This window comes from Dama dama, chromosome 25 (genome assembly GCF_033118175.1).
Source record: "Dama dama isolate Ldn47 chromosome 25, ASM3311817v1, whole genome shotgun sequence".
Lineage (NCBI taxonomy): Eukaryota > Metazoa > Chordata > Mammalia > Artiodactyla > Cervidae > Dama > Dama dama.
In genome coordinates this window covers 41136788-41154975 of record NC_083705.1, presented here as the reverse complement: position 1 = coordinate 41154975, position 18188 = coordinate 41136788, and positions in this window count along the sequence as shown.

The window sequence follows — 18188 nt, the reverse complement described above, 5'->3', positions numbered from 1 at the left end:
CTCTTACAAAATCCTGGTGTTAACTTCAGGACTGTAACCAAAGGCATTCTAGTTGCTAGCGGATGCAACTTCCCACATGCTCCAGTATCTCTCCATTGCTATAAATCCAGAAGCACACACATAACATCCCTGTGATTCCACAGACCTATGGTTGAGAATATCCTCCTTAACTGCTGAACATTGCCCCATTGGCCCTAGAATGGTTGCCAAGTGAGGGCTCCTAAAGTTGTGCCAAGTCCCCCAGCCTTTCTGTTAAGTGACCCACAGCCTGGAAGCCACACCTGAAAAAGCTGATTCTGTGCCCTAATCCAATTTCTGACTTGATTTCTTACTAAGGAATTCTGATCGATCCTGTCTGGATTTTGCTTTAAACACTCATATTTTCTGAGCATTCATAACATATAACACTCACTGTAAAGACCAAGGGAACTATGGTTTCTGAGTGAATGGATGCGGTTTTTGTTACGCTGGTAAACTCTCTCGAATTTTGTCTGGGAAGCATACATTTACCATCCCAGGTTAAAATTTACTTTACTTGTTAAGTGCATTTATCAATGGAACAATTGTATTTTGTTTGTTTAACTGAGTAACATCACAAGTGCAGAAGACAAATAAATTAGCTGGGTTTGAGGTGGGGAAAGTGTCTACACCTATTTTAGGAAACCAATAGCAACATCTCAAAATGCAAACAGTTATAGCACTTGGAATGCCCCAGGCACTCTTCTAAGAGCTTTACCCTGTCAACTCATTTAATCTTCAGAAAAACTCTGAAGAGACAGGTGTTAATATTATCCCATTGCATAGAAAAGCAACTCAGCACAGATACGGTAAGGAGTCAGCCCACTGTCACTCAGCTAGGAAGGGGCAAGGCCAGGATTATGAACTCAGCAATTCATGTTTCACCACTCTGTTATACCCAACACAGGAAACTTGAGAAAGGAAATTAAAACAACCTTTTAACCTCCATTTTCTAAGCATTTCAGGTTAGAGTATTTAGGTATCTGAGATAATTAATTGGACAACTGACCCAAGAGCTAGAGACACTACCATGCAAATCATCTGATCATTTTTATCATAATTCAGTTTACATCTTCACAATTTTACAAAATATAGTCAAACGTATGAGAACATTTCTATACTACTTGACCTTGATAAATAAAATATGTCACTAGCTGCCTGCTATGTGCAAGGCTTCAGTGCAATAACCATGAATTAATCACAGTTCTTCGCAAGATGCTTACTATCTTCTTGGGGGAGATAGTATTTGAACATAGAAAAATGCAACAACATGGGCAATACATGGTATGTGTCGAATTGGGAGGCTGATGGCAAGTGCAAAAAAAAAAAAAAATCCCTCTAGAAATAATTTGAAAATTCAGCATTTTAAACACTAAAGAATATAAAAGCCTTCTGGACTAACTCAAAGTTAGAAAATTGTGAGGACTTCTCTGGTGGTCCAGTGGTTAAGAATCCACCTGCCAGTGCAGGAGACATGAGTTCGAGCCCTATTCTGGGAGGATTCATCATGCCACAGAGCAACTGAGCCTGCGTGCTGCAACTGCTGAGCCCACATGTCCTAGAGTCCGTGCTCCACAGCAAAAGAAACCACAGCGACGAGAAGCCCAAGCACTGCTTACTGCAACTGGAGAAAGCCTGCTCGCAGCAACAGAGCACAGCCAATTTTTTAAAATTAATTAATTTTTTAAAAAGAAAATTGTGAAAACCTTTTTATTTTCTATTATAATTTGTGATGCTATTGTTTTTCAAATCTTGGTGTAATCAAATAAGCATTTTACTAAATATGAAGTGTGAAAGTGTTAGTCACTCAGTCGTGCCCAGCTCTTTGTGACCCCATGAACTGTAGCCCACCAGGTTCCTCTGTCCATGGAATTCTCCAGGCAAGAATACCAGAGTGGGTTGCCGTTTCCTTTTCTAGGGGATTTTCCTGACCCAGGGATTGAACCTGGGTCTCCCGCATTGCAGGCAGACTCTTCACCGACTTGAGTCACCAAGGAAGACTACTAAATATATACTCATTAATATAATTTAATTAGGATTTTAAAGGACATTGAATTAATACCGGGTGAATATTTTCTTTATTATTGAATAACATCTTCTATTAAAGCTTCAGTATGTTTAATGTTTATAGCTTCTTTCCATGCCCGCTTTTCTTTAAAAAAATAATAAAGCAACATAAGTCCCTTGCCTATAATGGTAGCAAGTTTTCAAAACAGACCATACAAATATCAGAAGTACCAGTAAGTTAATTTCCCTTCTCTGTAAATGAATAATTTCTTAATTGCTTTTCATTCATTAAACGTGTAGACTAGCTTTGTGTACATCTCAATGTGGTTTTCAGTTTTAATTTTCTTTATTTTACACTATGGGTTAGCGATTATCCATTGTTCTTCAAAAAACTACAATTAGTTTGAATATAGTCATTTTATTCCCAACTCATCCTCACTGAAATCTGTAAGAATAACAAAAAGCTGGGAGAATCTATTGATTGTTATGGACTGAATTGTGTCCTCCCCGCTAAATTCATATGTTGAAGCCTGAACCTCAGAATGTAACTTTAAAGAGGTAGTTAAGACTCTTTAAAGAGGTAAATAGGTTAAAGTGAGGCCATTAAGGCTCGCCTTAATCCAATGTGATTGGTATCCTTATAAGAAGAGATTAGAATACACCAGGATATGCGCCAACAGAGAAAAGACCGTGTGAGGACAATGTGAGAAAGAAGGCAGCTGTCCACGAGCTGGGAAGGGGGCCCTCACCAGGACCTGAATTGGCTGGAACCTGTACCTCAGACTTCAGGCTCCAGAACTACGAGAAAATAAATTTCTCTTGTTTAAGCCACCCAGTCTGTGGTATTTCGTTATGGCCACCCTAGCAAATTAACATACTCATTTTGAGAGGTTTACTTTCCTCTCCCACAAAGTCATTTTCTTAGAATCGGTGACTCGAGAACCCTGGTTTGCACATATTACCTCATTTTCTATCTTCCTCCCCAAGTCATATTTCTTCTTTTTTTCTCTACTCAAGCAAGCCTAATTCTAAAAAACACACTCTGGCCCTAGTGAGAGGGTCATTTCTGAAATACTCGCAAAAACTGACAATTTCTTGATTTTTAGCAAGGACAGTATATGGGGTCAGACTATCTCCCCAAAATTAAAAACATTTTTAATTTTGAGAGCCACAAGTTCTTGTCCACATTTTTATTATGAATGTAATTTGCACCAATTTGATTTTTTTAAAAATCAAACAATGTGAGTATATATAAAGGTAAAAAAAGAAGCTGTCCCTAATCACTGACTATCCACCAAATCCTTTTCCAACTAAATAGTCACTGTTGATAATTTGGTGTGTAAAACCCCTGCTTTGAATGGAGGATTTTCCTTTAAACACATCTGTGGTACTTGTACAAGCTACCTTCTTATTTTGTAAGCACCACTCTAGCAAATGTCTGACTCCCTAAAAGATAAGAGACCGTCTTTGTTTCTGGGGCTGGAGAACCAGTCAGGACCTCACCACCTGGATATCTGCCAACCAGAGCAGACCATGAACCTTTGCAGACAGGCTTCCATAAAGTCCTAATAAAAGGAGCCCAGCATTGCTTAAACATTAGGTGAGTAATTGTTCAGATTTATTTGTTCCTGACACAGTATACCAACCCTTGCAGTTGAAAATTAAATGATAATATACTTCCCCCTCGGTTCCACAAGCAATAACCTGTTTCCCTGGTGGATAATCAGGGGCCAAAGGGTGGGTAATTTATCACAAAAGAGAAACGGGAGGATCGCCAAAAGTAACAAAGGGGCAGTGATAGCCTTGCTCCTCGTATATGGCACCAGTTTAATTAAGGCAAAGCCAATAAACTTTCCCAGCCATGTAAGGTCAAGTACAGCCTTCTCATTAAAGTCAAGGCAGCCAGCCAGATCACAGAAAATAGGAAGCAATAGATATCGTGTTAATCACCTTTTTTTAAAAAAATAGTCAAGAGTTATATTCCTGGGAATCAAAAGACTACTGCATTATAATCTGGTTGGGTTCTCTAAAGCTCTCTAATAATATTTCACATAATTATGCAAGTTGATATAGGCCATACTCCCAGGAACTAAAAGAAAGACAGGTTTCAGGAAAAGATACAAAATCATTAAGAAAATTAAGTTCTCTTTTCCTTAAAGTTAATTTAAGGGTTATTTTTCCTGAGAATTGCTTATGTATTGTGAGTGTGTGAAATTAAGTGTTTAAATTTTCTGTGCTCATTCTCATAATCATGTGATAGCTGAGCCTGTTTAACAAGTTGTTGGAGATGACCCTGAGGAAATAGAAAGTATTAATAAGTAGATGAGAAGTTAATGCAAATTTTGTTAACTGCTAAATTTTGTTTGCAGATTCAAACTTATGTACATGGAAAGGGTGACTGTGGCCATACACACTAAATAAAACAGAATTCAAAGTCAATGCTTAGATAATTAATGGGAAAACATGGATAATGATATATATAAGGAAGAAATCACTTACATGCCTCTTGTGGGGTAGGGAAGACACACCCTTAAAGACTATAGCAATAACAGCTAATATTTATTAAGTGATCATTATACACCAGGCATTGTTAACTATTTAACCCCCACGACAGCCCTGTTAGGTAGATTCTATTATTGTCCCCATTTTACTGATGAGAATATCAAGGCCAGAAAGGTTGTGACTTGTCCCAAGGCACACCATTAACAAGTGTGGATTCAGTTGGTGAGCTGGCCATTTGATACCAGGTTTCAGTGTATCTTCAGGTCTTGAAATCCCCAAAATGAAAAACATCCTAACAGTATTCTCTTTCAGTCCTCCACCAAAAACCCTAACAGGAAGTCCCCCAGCCTCCTGCGAGACAGCTCTTCAGAAAGAGGAAGCTCCCGGAGGAAAGCCCTGTAAGGGCAGCTCTCTTAGAAATTTCTTCCTTCTAGTTTGAGTTGTACTTGTTTCCCCCTGCAACTGTCACTTATTCCTTCAGTGTCTGATTTGAGCCTTACCCCTAGTAGAGTGAATCCCTTCATTCACAAGACAGCTTTTTTAATATATATACTGGAGTATAGTTAATTAACAACGATGTCTTAGTTACAGGAATATAGGAAAGGGATTCAGTATCCAGTTATAATGATACACATATCCATTCTTTTTCAAATTCTTTTCCCATTTAGGTTATTACAGAATATTGAACCGAATTTCCTGTGCTATACAGTAGGCCCTTGTTGGTTATCTATTTTAAATATCGTAGTGGGCACATGCACAAGTCAGCTTTTGAACGTTTGTGGAAGACCCTCACATTACCCCTTGAGAGGTCTCTTTGTTATTTACTGGGCTTTGTCCATCTTCAACAAGTGGCTTCTAAGGTGGCCATGCATACCTGCTGTAAAATGGAGATTAGCATGTAGGAGTTGTAGACCTAGAAAGGTGCAGATAACTTCCACCCACATGGCAATTGCGAGGACTCTACCACACGGCTTCATTTAAGTGCAAAGGAAATGTGTTCACTCAGGAAGAGGAAGAAACAGGCTGGTGAGCAGCCAGCCACTCTCTGGAGACCTTACCTTCTCTTTTCTGCCTCATGCATCACCACTTTCCCTCAAGCAACTATATTTAAATCCATCTCCACTTCCTATTATTCTAAAGCACGATAGATCCTCTCTTTGTTTTATGTATGCTTTGCTGTATCTAAGTTCCCTTCTTTGTTTTGTAAAATCCTATTTCTACTTCAAATCTTAGTTCAAATGTCTCTCCTACACTTCCTCATCTCTCATTCCCCTGACAACTAGTGCTATTTTCCGACTCTGCTGTCTTCTCACAAAACTTGAAACACGTATGCTCTATAAAATTTTACATATCTATATGTGTATACATAAAAAATCCATTGTGTTATACTCATGTTCAGTGATCGCTTTGGCAGCACGTGTATTATACTCATATTCGTGTTCTCGTCATTATCTTCATTACTATTTTCTTATCTTTCAGTTGTGCCAGGCGGCATGTGGAATCTTAGTTCACCAACCATGGATCAAACCTGTGCCCCCTGAAATGGAAGAACAGAGTCTTAACCATTATACCGCCAGAGTTCCTCTTCGTTACATTTAAAAATCTCAATGTTCCTTTTTTTCATCTCTACAGGCCTTTAATATATCTTATTGGACCATCACAAAAGCCTCCATACTGATCTTCCTTTCTGACCGTCTTCCACCCTCCACACCGTGCCTGGAGTAATTTACCATTTATGACCATACCACCCTGAGTGCGTAATTCATTGAAACGCAAACCATGCTGTGGATGCCACCTCCTACTGAAAACCTTGTAAGAGCCATGGCCTGCAGAGCTGATCTTAAAACTCAGGGATCCCTGAGTCCCTCCTCCAGGGGGTCTCTCTTCTCCAGAGGGTTTCATGCTGCAAGTCTAGAGTAGCATCAAAAAGCTATGGATTTAATAAGTGCCCAAATGAATGGAGTTCTGCTGAGTGTTATGTGGCAGTCTGGATGGGTAGAGAGTCTGGGGGAAAATGGATACATGTATATGTAAGGCTGAGTCCCTTTGCTGTCTGCCTGAAACTATCACAACACTGTTAATCAGCTATACCCTAATGCAAAAGAGAAAGTTTAAAGTTTGGGGGGGGAAAGTGCCCAAATGATTTAGATGTAGGAGATTGATAGGCCATATTTTGAGAAATAATGAGTTATAGGATAAATCCAAGGTCTTGCTATCATGTGTTCTACTAATGACACGTTATGTTCATGTCCCTGTAGATATGCATTTTGAGTCCGCTGTAATTCTGCACATATTCTTCCTTATACTTAGATTGTTCCTCTCTATGTGGTCTTCCTAATGGATTTCTAAATGCTGCTTAGACCTCATCCGTCCTGGAGCCTTCCCAGTCCCTCCTTGCCCAAACAGAATTTATCTCTTCCTCCAGATAATTCCTGTGCCTTATAAATACTTATGTTTCTACATGTAACACATTGGCAGAGACACAACCAGCCTGGACTGAGAGGCACAAAGAGTGAAAAATGAAAAGAGATCATTAGACACCCCCTGCAAACTTCTATGAGCAGGAAGCAAGCTGCAAAAAACTACTCAGCTACAGACACATACTAAACTTTAACTAAACAAACAAAACCAACAGTCACAGGTTGGAAATAAGAGCAGAGAACGGAGCCAAGAGTCATGAAAAATTATTTCCAGGCCTTGCTTCCTGATCAAGAACTTCAACCTGCGCTCAGCTGGGTTTCGGAACTGCCATGGACCAGGGACTTCTGTGCACACTGCATGTTGCCCTTTCTTAATGGGAAGCTCTACAGTGGTTATGCCGGGCTTATCTCACCATTGCATGTTGGCTGCCGGAGGAGTAGATAACATGTCTCCTTGGTTTCTAGGTCTTCTGATAAATAGCATGAAAAAGGTATACTTAAAGGGGTCTCTCCACAATTGGATCTGATTTGGAAGCCAAAGTCATGGATTTTAAACTGATAAAATAAGTGAATGAGACTCTTAGAGGGACTTTTACGGAAAGGGGAAGAGTTTAGTATATTTTGCATGTGAAGACACTGTAAGTATTCTTTGGCCAGAGAAAGAACTATGCTGGTTTCCAAATATGTCCACAAGTTCGATACTCCTCCCTTCCAAAGATGGAGCTGTCTTCCCTTTAAGTGTGACCTGTGCTTGCTGTCTTGCTTTTAATAAATAAGATGTAGTAAAAGTAACAGTATGTGATAGCCAAAATTAAGATATAGCTGGCCTTCTCCTTAATCTCCTTCTCCCTTGGATAATCTATCTAGAAGCTTCCCCAGTGGCTCAGTGATAAAGAATCCACTTGCAATGCAGGAAACACAGGAGATGCAAGCTCGATCCCTGGGTTGGGAAGATTCCCCTGGAGGAGGGAATGGCTACCCACTCCAGTATTCTTGCCTGGAGAATCCCATAGACAGAAGAGCCTGGCGGCCTATACAGTCCATGGGGTTACAAAGTGTTGGACACGACTTAGCAACTAAGTAGGCACACCTCCTTAAACTCCTTCTCCCTTGGGTCATCTCTCTGGGAGAAGCCAGCTGCCACATGAGGATAACACTCAAACAGCCTTATGAAGCAGCCCGTGTGGCACAGAAATATTAGTTAGTGAGCCCTTTCCCCCAAAAAAGATCCTCCCACCCTACCCAGAGCCTCAGAAGCATACGATCTTGGCTGACACCTTGACTACAACTCAGGAGAGTCTGAATCACAGCCACCCGACAAGCCACCCCAAATTCTTGGTTCATTGAATGTATGAGATGAGACATGCGTGTTATTATTATAAGTTGATGTCTATGATTTTGCATTAATTTGTCACACCACAGTAGATAACTAATACACTGGGTCATAACAAATCTTTTCTTTTATTCATTGGGCCAGGTGTCCTGGTTGGCACTTGGATATAGTAATGAATAACATGAGTGCAATTTTTCTCTTTGGATAGACTAGTGGGAAAGGTAGATATTAACAAACACGTGCATCTATATATACCGACTGCAATAAGTACTGAGAGAAAAAGAGTATGCCATGAGGAGAAAACTGAGATACAATTTAGATTTAGAGGCTCTCCCTAAGCAAGTCCCAGGAGAAGGAAATGGCAGCCCACTCCAGTATTCTTGCCTGGGAAATCCCATGGACAGAGAAGCCTGGCAGGCTGTAGTCCACGGGGTTGCAAGAGTGGGACACGACTGAGTGACTAAACCACCACCATCTAAGCAAGTGGCATTGAAGCACAGATCTGAAAGAAAGGCAGGCTTTAACCAGCTGAGACTGTGGGAAGAAACTTCCAGGCAGTGCAAACAGTTTGCACTAAAGCTTGTTAGTGCCTTAGAGTTAAGGAAGGGAGTGGGTGGGTCAAAGAACCGTCAGGGTGTGAGGGAAGCAGGCAATGTGACTTCAGTGTCACTAGCAAGAGGGAGTTGAGATTGAGTTGAGGTTGTAAAGGGAGGCCAGAAGTAGATCATACAGAAACCTGTGCCCATTCTGAGGACTTTTTAGCTGAGGAAAGCCACTGAGGCGGAAGAATAACATGACTCAATGTATTTTATTAAAATGACTACTCTGAAATTCATGTGCAGAATTGATTGGAAAGGGACATGAATAGAATGGAGAACTGTTAGGAGCCTCTGAATGTAGATGAGGAGGGGAAGAAAGTGGATCAGCTTAGGTAGTGGAGATGGAGAGAAATATATGGATTCAAGCAAAGCCAGTGGGGTCAGAATCAATATGACTTTCATCCATCAAGTCCAGCAGAAATTCAAATTAATACATTTATAGCAAAAGTCAAATCCCACATAAATTTTTCTATGAGTTATTACCTAATATTTGACTGCTTAATATGGGCTTCCCAAACAACCCAGTGGTAAAGATTCTGCCTGCCAGTGCAGGAGATGAAAGAGACACAGTTTTGATCCCTGGGTCAGGAAGATCCCTTGGAAGAAGATATGGAAACCTGCTCCAGTATTCTTGCCTGGAAAATGCCATGGACAGAGGAACTTGGCAGGGTACAGTCCGTGGGGCTGCAAAGAGTTGGATATGACTGAGCACATGTACTTACTGCTTAATAACCATTTCACTTTTTCTAAAATGACTCTCCACAAACATATGAACTCTAGTGTTCCTCGGTGTCCAGAGGAAGAAAACAGAGGAATAATGTTCTGAACTTTTCTTTGACTAAATGTGTGAATTATCAAGCTTTTTATAAAACAATCCCTTACATAACTACGGAGGCTTCCCCGGAAGCTCAGACAGCAAAGAATCTACCTACAGTGTGGGAAACCTGGGTTCAATTTCTGGGTAGGGAAGATCCCCTGGAGAAGAGAATGGCAACCCACTCCAGTATTCTTGCCTGAAGAATATCAAGGATAGAGGAGCCTGACAGGCTACAGTCCATGGGGTCACAAAGAATTAGACACGACTGAGTGACTAACACTTCTTCACTTCTCTTACATAACTACAGCACCAAAGAGGTGAACTGAGGTGTAATAGAATACTATATGGGAAGGAGTCCATTGTTGGTTTGTTTCCAGTTTATTGTTACTTGTATAGTCATGTAAAAATCTTAAGTTAGAGTGTTTTTACCTGGCTACCACAATTATACTGATAATATGCCCATAAGATTGCCAAGGTAAATAAACTAAGGGTGATCCTTTCAAAAGCTAGGCCTATTCTATCAGGTCAGTTTCAAAGATGTTGCAATCAAGGGGTGTGTTTTGAGTGGGATGTTTCCTGTTGTGGTTACATAAACTGCACCACCCCTATGTTAAATACCACGTGTCGACATCTACACTAGGAGAGGCTAGAATGGAAAAAAGGACACACTTGACTGCATATTTTTAAAACTGAGGTCATGCAATGTAGAAGGATTTTCTTAAACGTAACTACTCCAGAATGTCTTTCTTCAGTTAGAGATGTTTATCCTTTGCTGCAGGGCTTCCCTAATGGCCCAACGGTAAAGAATCCACCTGCAAAGCAGGAGATGCAGGAGACGTGGGTTCAATCCCTAGGTTGGGAAGATCCCCTGGAGAAGGAAATCACAATTCACTTCAGTATTCATGCTTGAAAAATCCCGTGAACAGAGGAGCCTGGAGGACTACAGTCCAAAGGGCCGCAAAGAGTTGGACACGACTGAGTATAGCACAATACTCTAGAACAACATTCCTCAAAGTGTGGTCCAGGGGCCATTTGCATGCGTCAGCATCACCTGAAATATTCGCAAAAATACAAGTGCTGATTTAGTGAGTCTTAGCTGAGTCCTTGAGAGGCTTCCCAAGTGGCTCAGCAGTAAGGAAACTGCCTGCTTATACAGAAGCTACGTGGGTTCCATCCCTCGGTCTAGAAAATCCCCTGGAGGAAGAAATGGCAACCCACTCCAGTGTTCTTGCCTAGGAAATCCCATGGACGAAGGAGCCTGGTGGGCTACAGCCCATGGGGTCGCAAAGAGCTGAACACAGCTAAGCATGAGCTAAGCCCTTGAACCTGTGTCTTAAACAAGCATTGAGGGAAACCTGATTTATATACACTAGAATTTAAGTACCTTGGAGAAGGAAATGGCAACCCACTCCAGTACCTTTGCCTGGAAAATCCCATGGATGGAGGAGCCTGGTAGGCCACAGCCCATGGGGTCGCAAAGAGTCGGACACAACTGAGTGACTTTGCTTGCTTACTACAGGATACACTATCATGGCTTGATAAAAACTCTAAGTATATGCAAAGATATCTGGTTTAATAGCCAAACGGCATCAAACCATTTCAACAGAAAGAGAGATTTTCGGTCAGAAATATAAATCCACTTTTTACTTTGAGGACAGTAACAGTGTTAAGCACATTTAAATCTTTCAAAATCCTCCATTCTTCATAATTTGAAAGCTTACTGTTGGCTGTCAAAACTAAATGGGTCAAAGCAACATCAATTTTCTTTCTTTAGAGGTTTTTGCATACAAAATGGTCTTCAAACTGAAAGTGAGCACAAGGACAGTTAATGTTCTTTTTTCTCTGCAGACAGTGTTCTGTATTTTGATCTAGGTGTTAGTTACAAAGCTGTGTTCTCTTTATAAAAGCTCTTCAAGCTAACTATTTGATATGTGGACACTTCTCTATACAAAGTTTTCTTCAAAAAATGTAACCTGTCTTTAAAAAAAATTCATCCAAATTATATGAAAATACTTTAACATGATATTCTTGTCTTTCAAGCTAATAACCCTTATCTGAAAAACTGAAATGGTCATTCTCATATACATGACTTTTGGAAATACAAATTGATGTAAGCCTCCTGGAAAGCATTTTCACAATCAATATTTGTCCAAAAACTCAAAGCAAATCCATTGACCTAGTAATTCTACTTCTAGAATATATCCCAAGGAAGCAAATCTTCAACATAAGAAAAGCTCTATTCCCAAATTCCAAAATATAAACCCAACAAAACAATCACAATAGAGGAACTTTTACTCAAATCTTAATATATCTATATGAGAGTAAGTATACACTGGTGATAAAAGTAAAAAGAAAAGCAAGTAAATAATTAATACAAAATTCTTTCTTAAATTTTATTGATGTATGGTTGATTTACAATATTGTGTTAATTTCTACTAAAAGTGACTCATTTATATATATATTTATATATATATATATATATTTCATATTCTTTTCCATTATGGTTTATCACAGGATACTGAATATAGTTACCTGTGCTATATAGCAGGATCTTGTTGTTTATCCATCCTATATATAATAGCTTGCATCTGATACAAAATTTTTGATGCAGCTGGAAAAAGGCACAAGGGACTCCTAAGTGCCTATTAATATCCACGTTTGGTACATATATAGATAGTCCAATTATCATCATTATTTAACTTTCACATAGACTTTATACACTAATATACACAAATATATATGTTATACTTTACAGTATACACATTTTTATAAAATTCATAACAAATCATATTTACCTAAAGTTTATCAATATGAAACATGTTCAGGTATAATGGTAAGTTGAAATCACCTCAAAACAAAAGAAAAGAAGAACGCGCCTAAACTGATATTTTTTTCATGTGATATAATGACATACCTAGAACTTTCAAAACAGTCAACTGACAATGTTATAGAACCAAACTGGGGTCTGTTGCCTGACACTCAGAAAAGCCAGGTTGTGGTGAAGCAAAGTGCAGCATTTACTGCAGGGCATGAATCAAGGGACTGGAGAAGGAAATGGCAACCCACTCCGGTATTCTTGCCTGGAGAATCCCATGGACAAAGGAGCCTGGCAGGCTACAGTCCATGGGATCTCAAGAGTCGGACACCACTTAGCAACTAAACCACCACAGCCACCATCAAGCAAGGGAGTGAGAGACAGGTCTCACATTCACTCCAACTTGCTCTGTGTTAGGTGTTTTAAAGGGGGTGAAAAGAGAGACTAGGATTAGCGTCATTTTGTGACATTTCTGACGTTTCTTCATTGGAGTTTCAGGAGTCAGTATGTCTATGGCTCTTGGTAAAGAATGTGCCTGCAATGCAGGAGACCCGGGTTCAATTCCTGGGTTGGGAAGATCACCTGGAGAAGGAAATAGCAACCCACTCCAGCATCCAGCATTCTTGCCTTGAGAATCCCAAGGACAGAGGAGCCTGGCAGGCTACTGTCCATGGAGTCGCAAGAGTTGGACATGACTTAGCGACTAAATTATCTCATCATGGCTTAGGGATGTGTTAGTTCATCTTGCACTGGACAAACAACCTGAATGTGTTCATTAATGATGATGCCTAATAGTCACCTAACTCTGGTTGATTAGTGTTCAGTTAGCACAGAATTAGCAAGGAGATCAAACCAGTCAATCTAAAGGAAATCAACCCTGAAGATTCATTGGAAGGACTGATGCTGAAGCTGAAGCTTCAAAACTTTGGCCACCTGATGCAAAGAGCCAACTCACTGGAAAAAAACCCTGTTGCTGGGAAAGACTGAAGGCAAGAGGCTAAGAGGGCAGCAGAGGATGAGATGTCAGATAGCATCACCAGCTCAGTGGACATGAACTTGAGCAAACTCCAAAAGATGATGGAGGACATAGAAACCTTGCATGCTTAGTCCATGGGATAGCAAAAAGTCAGACACAACTGAGCGACTGAACAATAACAGTCCAGTTCAGTTCAGTTCAGTCATTCAGTCGTGTCCGACTCTTTGCGACCCCATGAACTGCAGCACGCCAGGCCTTCCTGTCCATCACCAACTCCCAGAGTCTACCCAAAGCCATGTCCACTGAGTCCGTGATGCCATCCAATCATCTCATTCTCTGTCGTCCCCTTCTCCTCCTGCCTTCAATCTTTCCCAGCATCAGGGTCTTTTCAAATGAGTCAGCTCTTCACATCAGGTGGTCAAAGTATTTGAGTTTCAGCTTCAACATCAGTCCTTCCAATGAACACCCAGGACTGATCTCCTTTAGGATAACAACAAACACAGAATTGATGTGAGGGGGACAAGATGGTGCTAGACACCAGTGGTAGTAACAACAACTAACAATTTTTGAGGACTATGTACTGAGCACTGTACTAAATACTGTTTAGTATATTAACTCCCTTAATCCTGAGGGAGATTAGCATTATTATCCTGATTTTAAAGATTTTAAAAAAATCCTAAGGAAAAGATAGGTAACTATGTGAGGTCACATAGCTAATAAGTGACAGAGTCTGGCAGAGTTTGTTCATATAACCAATATATTATATTGCACTAACAATAAGCAATTAGAAAATGTAATAGGTCACAGGATCTCATTCATAAAACAATAAAGGGTCATTAAAAACACAAGCAAAAATCAAAATAAAATCCTAGCAATAAACCTAACCAAAAAGTCACATTTAAAAAAAATTTTAAATAAGACCAGACAGGAAGACTCAATAAATTAAATGGATGTCATTTTAAAATGTGATTCCAAAATAACAAAAAACTGGGAGGCGAGAGGCATTAAAAGAAAAAAAGTGTTAAGCCTTATCTCAGTTCTCTAGCGAGTCACTTAGGGAACTCTCTGAAGCTTCAACTCCAAACTTCTCTATTCACACAAAGGTAACTCAAATCCAGCAGTCTGGTTTGCCTACTTCGAGAAAAAGGCACAAGGAGGTCTCAACAGCATGCCATAGAATGAAGCATTCTCTCCACTGCCATCTAGGATGCTGGAGGCCAGGAAAACATTCAGAAAAATGACTCAGCTCTTTTGAGTGTCCACATTAAATACTAATGCATTGTAACAGAATTGGCCTGAATAAAGTCAATTCTCTGAAATATTTAAGGCAGATACAAACAGACTAAAAATTGAGTTTCCTCCTCTCTCTGGTTCTAGTCAGTTCTGCCCTGCACTCATAATAAAGAAATAGTGTTTCACTTTTTCAGTAAAGGAGATTAAAAAAAGGGTTCAAAGTGTATAAATACGATTTAAAATGTCTCCTATTTTATATGAGTTGGAATTATTAAAATACACAAGCACCAAGAACAAAAGATGAAGTAGAGATAATAAATAAATATTTGATCTTTTAGGGAAATATTCCCCAAAGGGCTCTGTTATTATAGCCATAGGTTTCAAATAACTCAATTGTCCAAATACTCATTTTTGTGTATGTTTAAACATCATAAAGTTCACTAAAGTTAGGTTTTAATGATTGCAATTAATCTTTTTTTCTTCAATTATTTGCCCCCTACTTAGCTTCCAAAATTCCATTTAAGGTACTAGAAGATTTAAATGGTTCATAAGAGTTGAAATCTGAAATGTCATGGTTGGGCCCAAATACAATCTGTTCCTACGTCTTTAATTTGTGTCCTGCTGCTCCCTGACTAGGGCTTCCCTGATAGTTCAGTTGGTAAAGAATCTGCCTATAATGCAGGAGACCCTGGTTCGATTCCTGGGTCAGGAAGATACCCTGAAGAAGGGATAGGCTACCAACCCCAGTATTCTTGGGCTTCCCTTGTGGCCCAGCTGGTGAAGAATCCGCCTGCAATGTGGGAGAACTGGGTTCGATCCCTGGGTTGGGAAGACCCCCTGGAGAAGGGAAAGGCTTCCCATTCCAGTATTTGGGCCTGGAGAATTCCATGGATTCTCCCTGAATTGCAAATGTGGGTGTTTTGCAGAAAGGCATGTATGATACTGTAAGATGCATTCTAGATGAGTGCCGAAGAATTGATGCTTTTGATCTGTGGTGTTGGAGAAGACTCTTGAGAGTCCCTTGGACTGCAAGGAGATCCACCCAGTCCACCCTAAAGGAGATCAGTCCTGGGTGTTCATTGGAAGGACTGATGCTGAAGCTGAAACTCCAATACTTTGGCCACCTCATGCGAAGAGTTGACTCATTGGAAAAGAGCCCAGTGCTGAGAGGGATTGGGGGCAGGAGGAGAAGGGGACAACAGAGGATGAGATGGCTGGATGGCATCACCGACTCGATGGACATGAGTTTGAGTGAACTCTGGGAGTTGGTGATGGACAGGGAGGCTTGGCATGCTGCGATTCATGGGGTCGCAAAGAGTCAGACACGACTGAGCGACTGAACTGAACTGAACTGAACTGAACTGGAGACATTCTTGAAGTACTTTTTTAAAGTAGATGAATATGCTTTAAAAGCAGGACCCTCTGTCCTAGGTGAGACTTTTTTTCTAGTCACATATTTAATGATCATGATCTCTTGTCTACTGTACCCCTTTCCTACTCTCTTGGCAAAAATTTGCCCTCCAAAGCAAAAAAAATCCTGAAGAAGGATCTTCAGAGCCCTTCCATAATCACCTAGGCAAGGAGGACCTTACCAACATACCTTCCAAGTTTACAAAACCTCCTTGTATTAGGATTTCTATGCATAGCATATGCTAAATCAAGCATAGCAAATAACTTCTATCTCTTGCGTTGGCAGTAGTATATGGTGGTGAGCCCTTGAAGGAGGAGTGATGTTGTGGATTAGCAACGTCTATGATGAGAACTGAGAGACAAAAAGAATAGCTATGTGTCTCCCACTCCCCCCATTTTTATCTCAGTTTATGCTAATCGTTCTTGTATGTGCCCACTCCTACCCCATTTCCCAGAAAACAGAGGCACCAAATGACTGCGGATTTTTTACCTGACGTTACATCCTGATAGGGCTGCAGAAGCAATAATGCTACCTCCTCTGTAGGTTTACTATAGGCTTATCTAAGATAAATACAAGGGTTTAGCCTAATCCCTAGCACATGGTTTATACTCAGTCAATGCTTTTTTCATATTATTGACTTCACTCTCCACTTTATCTGTGCATAGGATCAACTTAAGCAGGAAATTTGATTTTGGGTGGGTGCTTGTGAACAGAATAAGACAAATAAGGAAGTATATGATCATTTAAATGTCATAGAAGCTATTATATATACCCTTGGTAGTTGCAGAAATGGAAAACTACTCTGCATAAAATAGAAAATAAAAATAAGTGGCAATAAGTTCCAATCAGAAATACTGTGAAGAATTTTCTACTTTCTGCTTTTTGTATCTGCTTCCTGAGCACCCAATGGTGGGTGGTTAAGTGGCTAATCTAAATTTACTATTATTGCTCAGAGAAGTTTTACCTTTGTCCTTTTGAAGTGTGGTGACCCCTTCTTTTGTGTTTTAAGGGGTGGAAGGAAGTGTTAAGGAGTGCTGTGCTTAGCCACTCAGTCATGTCCGACTCATGTCAGACTGTAGCCCGCCAGGCTTCTCTGTCCATGGGGATTCTCCAGGCAAGAATACAGGAGTATTGAGGGTTGCCATTTCCTTCTCCAGGGGATCTTCCCAACCCAGGGATCAAACCCAGGTCTCCCACATTGCAGGCAGATTCTTTACAGTCTGAGCCACCAAAGAATCCCAAGAACACTGGAGTGGGTAGCTTATCCCTTCTCCAGGGGAATCTTCCCAACACAGGGATCAAACTAGGGTCTCCTACACTGCAGGTAGATTTTTGACCAACTGAGCTATCAGGGAAGCCTGGTTTGCAGAACAGAGAGAAGTATAAAAAGGAATCTCCTGGGCTTCCCTTGAGGCTCAGTGGTAAAGAATTCGCCTGCCAGTGCAGGAGACATGGGTTCCACCCCACATGCCACAGAGCAACCAAACCCAGCATCACGACTACTGAGCCTGTGCTCTGGAGCCCAGAAGCCACAACTACTGAAGCCTGCATGCCCTAGAGCCTGTGCTCTGCAACAAGAGAAGCCACCACAGTGAGAAGCCCTCTCACAGCAACTAGAGAGTAGCCTCCACTCTCTGCCATTAGAGAAAAGCCCATGCGGCAATGAAGACCCAGCACAGCCAAAAGTAAATAAATAAATTAAAAAAATTTAAAGGACCCTCCCAAGAGAGTCTTAATTTGAATTATAGGAAAACTTTTATTGTTATTATGGATGTAAATGAGAAAAGAGAAGTCAGCATTTGCCCAAGCTTAAAATGCCATGATTAACACATTAGTACAGGGATCATAAGATCGATACCGGCTTTGCAAGAGAAATGATTTCCTCAAACTCCTAAAAATCAAACAAACAAACAAAAACCCAACAAAAGTGTGCCACTAACCTCTACAGAGCAATGTAGGGATCACCTGGATAGAACTGACCACTTTCTAATAAATAGAGCTCTTAAAAGCAACAGAGATCTCAGGTGTCTTTCTCTAAAAGTGAATGCTTATGCAGA